Here is a 6565-nt window from a genome sequence, read left to right on the forward strand (position 1 = left end):
GTTCATTTGGCAAGGCTCTTAACTTGATTTTTCAAGAGCTGTAAGAATATTAGAATCACCATAATGGTCACCCTGTCTCCCATGCTGGCTGGTGATCCTTCTAGAAGAAGATCCTTCACCGATATGCTCTCCTGTCCTACTCTGATCAGAGCTGAAGAGCTTCCTGACACAAAGGCTGGATTTGGATCACGCAAATCCAGATGTTTCACAGCCACTAAGCCCCTGTGTAGATGGTGCCTTTTGGAGCCATTTCGTTTGTTGCCACCATATCCTGGGGCAAGAATATCCACAATGGAATTGCGCTGCATAAGGAAGTGCTGCTTTTCTGTTTGCTTTAAATCTGATTTCACCGAGTGCCGACTGGTTGTCATTTTACAAAAACCAGCAATTACTCGTTCCCTATTTAACTTTCACACTATTACAGATACCATATTCCTCATCTTGAGTTGTTTTCAACCTGGAAAGTGAGTTACTTCATCTCTTGTGAATAAACCATTTTGAACCTCTGATAATTATTTTTTATTTCATTTTTTTCTCCTTTTTCCATCTCTCAGCTCTGTTGTACACTTTCTGAGGTGCGTTGGAAGCACCACAATATTCAGGATGAAGTCATGCCATAGAATTGCTCTGTACTATAGGTCTGTTTTTTCCCCAATTTTTTCCCTAGGAATTGTTAATGTTATACTTGCCTTTTGGCTGTCATAGACCACTGATCTGATGTCTTGCAACTACGCAGAACTATGCAAAATGACTCCCAGATCTCTGTACTGAGAATGTCAGAGTAATTTAAAGCCAACTGTGTGATGCAGTTAGTATTATTCCCCACGACAATGAAGCCTATTACTCAGACTCTCAATATGGAGTTTTTTTCCTAGCTCTATCATTTTGTCATCAAGAAACTTAGTCATGTTTTCCTTTGTCAGATTATCTGTTAATATGTTGACCAGATGTCCCCCAGCATGTCCCCAGAAGTCCTCTCAAGCCTTCTAGATTTTAAACTGGCCTTCAGAAGAGTCCCATTTATTTCTTGAGAACCTCATTTTCTTGAGAGACTTACCGGGATGGGGGGGGGGGGGGCGGGGGAAGGAAAAAAACCTCAAACCCATAGCAAGGTATGTGCACAGTATGGAGTAGATCTCTTTATTCATACATCCACTCTTTCAAAAAAACTTTAATAGAATTGTAAGGCATAACATCCTGCTGTGAAAACTGTAATGATTCTTCATAATATGTCATAGGTATACATACAGCACTATAGGACTTTACAAATCCACCTATTTTAGAGGTGGTTCCTTAAATGAAGTATGCACTTGGGAAAATAGTACACTTTATAAAAGAAAAGTCTGCAAGTAAAAGTGGCTTATATTTCCAAGATGTGGAACTACTGCAAACTCATGTCAGAAGTTGGATCCCTTTTTTTTGGTGCTCTCAAATGGAGCTCCTGCGTGCAATGTCAAAAACAAGTTGGGTGAGCAGGACAAATTACCATTAGCTCTTTCACTGGTAGAAACAGTCATGTGGAAGAAGCTGCTGCTCCCAAATTAGTGTTTCTGTCAGAGGTACCAACGTGGCACCGGAACTGGCTGCCCCATTTCCCACTGGTCCTGATGTAACTCCTGCCCCAGAGTTTGCTCTTTTCTTACCAGCCTGCCCCAGAGCTCCATTAACTGTGGCTGCACAGCATGCCCTGTTCTCTCATTCTCCTCTCAAAATGCAATAAAATAAGCCCCAAATCTTATTTTTGATAGAAATTTATAAAAACTTAGATAGCGAGCTTTCATCTCCCCTTCATTCTCAGTTTAAAAAGAGAATTATAGTCCAGCTGGCTTGCCTAAAGTCCAACTACTAAGTCAGGATTTAAACAGGAAAAGTGCTTTGTTTTCAACCTACAATTGTTTTCTCTTCTAAAATACTTTTTTTTAAAAAAATAATTTGATTGGCTACGGTATTTGTGAAATTATTTCAAATCGCTGATAGGAAAGTCCCCAAAGAGAAGCAATCTATTGCAGTTGTTTGAGGTTAATGTCATCACAGCTTTCCTCTTCTACCTTGACCTTTTTTCTATTCATAATTTCATAAAGTGGATTGAGGCTTATGTAAAGCTACTCACTTTGCATGCATTACAGCCGAAGGATGTATTTTGTTTCTTCATTTTAGCGAGTACGTGGACTTCAACTAAGCTGTAACATGCCTAAGCACACAGTTTAAACTCTCTTGTCTCTCAGTGAAGAAAGTAAGCTCTACTTTCCAGACACAAACAATTAATAGGAAGCTATGTATGTACACTGGATTTTTTTTAGCCATTTTGAAACATCTTCCTGTCCAAAGGGAATGTCTATCCTATTATTAGTACAAGAAAATACTAAGAAAAGTTTTAGCACTATATAAACAATGCTTGATCCTTTGTAAGGTCAACTGTTTTTCCCCTGGAGATCTCTTCCCCTCTTATTCCAGACGGAAATAAAGATTACATAAGCAACTGGTTACCTCAAAATTTTCCCTATTTTTTTTTTAACAGGTCACCCCTAAATTCAATGTATTCAACTTCAATTAAATTTAAATTCAACTTCAATTAAAAACAAATTCTTTAACTGACTTGTATGAAATGCATGATAGTAACAGTCAACATAGACTAGCTTATTAAACTGTGCATAATTACTACAAAACAGCTGTACTAACTTATGGTTCTTAGAGCATTCTTTGTTAATCATCAGGAGCTTATCTTCCGAAGTAGAAGAATCATGAGGGTCTGGCCATGAGAGCACATCAGGCTTTGCCCAGCTCTTCCTGTCTCCTTTTTACATAAAGTTATAATGTAAAATAATCCGTATGCATTTAAATGTTCCTTTCTGCATCATGCAGCACAACTACTAACACCTCAACACCTGCTTTCTTATAGAACTTCTCCTATGAACTACAAGGCACTTAGTGCTGGTTTTGGCTGGGATAGAGTTAATTATCTCCGCAGTAGCTGGTATGGGGCCATGTTTTGGATTTGTGCTGGAAACAGAGGTGTTTTATTTACTGCTGAGCAGTGCTTACACAACATCAAGGCCTTTTCTACTTCTCGCCCCACCCCACCAGCGAGCAGGCTGGGGGTGCACAAGAAGCTGGGACTGCTGACCTCAACTGACCAAAGGGATATTCCACGCCATACGACATCATGCTCAGCATATAAAGCTGGGGGAAGAAGAAGGAGGGGGATGTTTGGAGTGATGGCATATGTCTTCTCAAGTAACCGTCAGGAGTAATGGAGCCCTGCTTTCCCGGAGATGGCTGAACACCTGCCTGCCGATGGGAAGTGGTGAATGAATTCCTTGTTTTGCTTTGCTTGTGTGCACGGCTTTTACTTTACTTATTAAACTGTCTTCATCTCAACCCATGAGTTTTCTCACTTTTACCCTTCTGATTCTCTCCCATCCCACTGGGCGAGTGGCTGGGTGGTGCTTAGTTGCCAGCTGGGGTTAAACCACGACACACTTTTTCATATTTCTTTGTGAAATCTCAAGAAGCTGGAAAAGTTTAACTAGGTCCTGTAAACCATCTAATGCTAAAAAAATCCAGCATCTATCTGATTCCACCCCTAGAACACATATCCAGGCACCAGTAAAATTTCAACACACCTGTAAGTCACAGCACAATGAAAGCCAGTTGGCTCCAATTTTACCAAATTAAGCAACATGGTACACAATGCGTTGTGAGTCTTTCCTGTACTTTTGTCGTTGGTGCTTTTGGGAGAGTCGGTTAACTTAAATTTTACATTATTTCAAATTTTTGAAGTTATATTTGAGAAATATCGCAACATTATTACTATCTCATTATAAAGGCCCAGCTGCACACTTGACTAGATTGTTAAGCAAAGCAGGAGAAACTGTATTTTAACAAAATTAAATAACAACCTTGCCAAAACATACCCCCTGTTATTTCTCAAATCAAGGAGTATTATGTGGAGACTGACACCTGACAGGCTTAAATAATTATTTGGCTATAAATCCTCTGAAGTACAGAAAAATGCTACCTTCTAAAGAACAGTTTGCTCATAAGCCATGCTTGTTTTTCCTTTGATACGCACAAATTTAGTGCTAATACAGATTAGATTCAGAAACAGCCTTTTTTTCATAACAGCATCATAGTAACTCATGAACTTAGAGCTGCACAATTAGCTCATCAGAGTACTGCCTCTTGCAATGGAAATAAATTTAGAAAAAAATGCGACAATAATTATTATATTACAGTACATTTATTACAGCAAAGTAATAGGAAGCCTGAACAAAATTACATTTAAAGCAAAGTTAAGTAGCTAAGTTGTAACCCCAGGAGGTAACACTGACCACAAGAACAACCTCTGGGAGTCTGATATGAAAGGTCACGTGCATCAATCTCCTTGGCATCGCACGGATGTAATGGCTTACTTCAGATAACCCAGGCATGACTAACCTTGGTGCAGTTTGTTGCTGTTACCTTGACAGCAGATGTCAGATGAAGGGGAAATAATATATGTTTTCATACAAGTTTTGCTGGCTATCAGAGTACACCTGTGATAATTACATTGTTTTCACAAAGGAGGTTGACTTCTCTGTGGTGGTGTAACCCTCTCTCCCTGGAGCCCCGCTGAAGGCTTCCCAAGGCTCACCTGCCTGCACACCAAGCATCACCTGTGATACGGCACAGCTTGTACTCTTGACTCGGACTGCTGAGAAAGAGCTGTGGAAAATTCTGTAGAAAGGTAAAAAGTATAAAATTACAGCCCCGGTTAAGACAGGGGTTCTTAGTAGCTGAAGAATTCAAGAGGGAAAACACTAATTTGGAAAGGTATAAGATCTTCAAGGAACAAAAACTAGGGAGGCTAGTTTAATGTCGCGGTATAGCACTGCAGAGACGGCCATGACAGACACAGGTTCAAGTAGAATTCATCAGCATAAGCCTTTATTGCACGTTTTACATACCTTTTTATACAATTTCTAACAGCGCACGCGACATAAGTAATTAGGTGATTGGTTAACTACAGCTGTCCACGCGCCTTAGCCTAATACGTGATTGGTGAATGTCTGGTGATCACGCGTTCTATACACTTCAAGCCAAATTCATCACAGAATCACAGAATCACAGAATGTTAGGGATTGGAAGAGACCTCAAAGGAGCCGGACCACCTAGATCAGATCACACAAGAACACGTCCAGGTGGGTTTCGAACATCTCCAGAGAAGGAGACTCCACAACCTCTCTGGGCAGCCTGTTCCAGTGTTCTGTTACCCTTACTGGGAAGAAGTTCTTCCTCGTGTTTAAGTGGAACCTCCTATGTTCCGGCTTATATCCATTTCCCCTTGTCCTATAGCATGTAGTTAGCGTAGAAACTAATCCAAGGCTTTATCTTACAGTGCCTTTTTATCTTACGGTTTCCTGACTTTCCCAGTGCCTGCAAGTTGTTTCTGTTTCTTCTGTTCAGGGAGTATTCAGCTCTCAGGGGTACACAGCAATCTCTCCAAGGTCAATTTCTTCATCTTCTGTCCTGGGATCCACAGACCTGCTGTAGTTTCCCACAGTCTAACCCTTCTCCTCCTGGTGGCTGCCTGGCTAGGAAAGACTCTCCTAGTGCCTTACCAGGGTAGTGAGGATGTATCCTAATAGCCTGTTAAATCCAGGATGTCTTTTGTGTGTAGTAACCAATTAATAGTTACTTTATACTGTTACATTCCATATATCCTCCTTGCAGAATCTCCTTGTGCCCAGGTAAAAAATCCCAAGGAAGATGGTTTAAAAGAGGGGTACTAACCATATGCATAGCATAAAAACAAACACACAAAAAACCCCACAGAAGACAGGCTTCATCAACTGACAGTAAAGCCCGAGCTCGTCAGTAGCCATACATTTGATTTCCATGTGAACACCATCACTGTGTTTATGGGAAGTGTCTGTTCTCGATTTCCTGAGATACTTCATGGAAGTTTGTGTGTCACGCTGTTTGTAGAGAGCACCTGCCATTTTTTTTTCTCTCAGTATCTGCTGGCTTTGGATTGCACGCAGACCATAAACCGTTCCGAAACATTGTATCTTCTTGTTCATTATGGAAGTGGCAACCACTTTTGATATCCCTGGCGAAGTGGACTTTGATGTAAAAATGGCCTATTAAAAGTTGGTTCAGCACAGCAACTACAGTGTGACAATACCCTAATGCACTTCCGGCTTACTACTCTTAAAATACTCCATAAACAAGGACTCAGCTCGGAATCCGAACAGCTGCTTAACTGTGCAGAATTATTTAAACATCCTTGCACTCTTTCTTTTTGACATAGAAGATGAACATTCCAGTGTATGCCGTTTTGCTGGCTGCACAATGTATTGTCAGCATCTAAGTACAACAGACAAACCTAATTTTTCAGCACTAAGAGCTGAATTGCACTGAAGGGAGGAAAATAAACCAAAACATGCTAAGAAGAGAGAGAAGAGGAAAAATCAAAAAGTGCATTATAAGGAACAGCTATTTAATACGAACAGAACTATGTACCATTATGCAACTACTTTATATAAGCTGATTTACATCAAACCAAAGACATTATTTCTTCTCT

Source organism: Tauraco erythrolophus, chromosome 5, assembly GCF_009769465.1.
Source record: "Tauraco erythrolophus isolate bTauEry1 chromosome 5, bTauEry1.pri, whole genome shotgun sequence".
NCBI classification, from domain to species: domain Eukaryota; kingdom Metazoa; phylum Chordata; class Aves; order Musophagiformes; family Musophagidae; genus Tauraco; species Tauraco erythrolophus.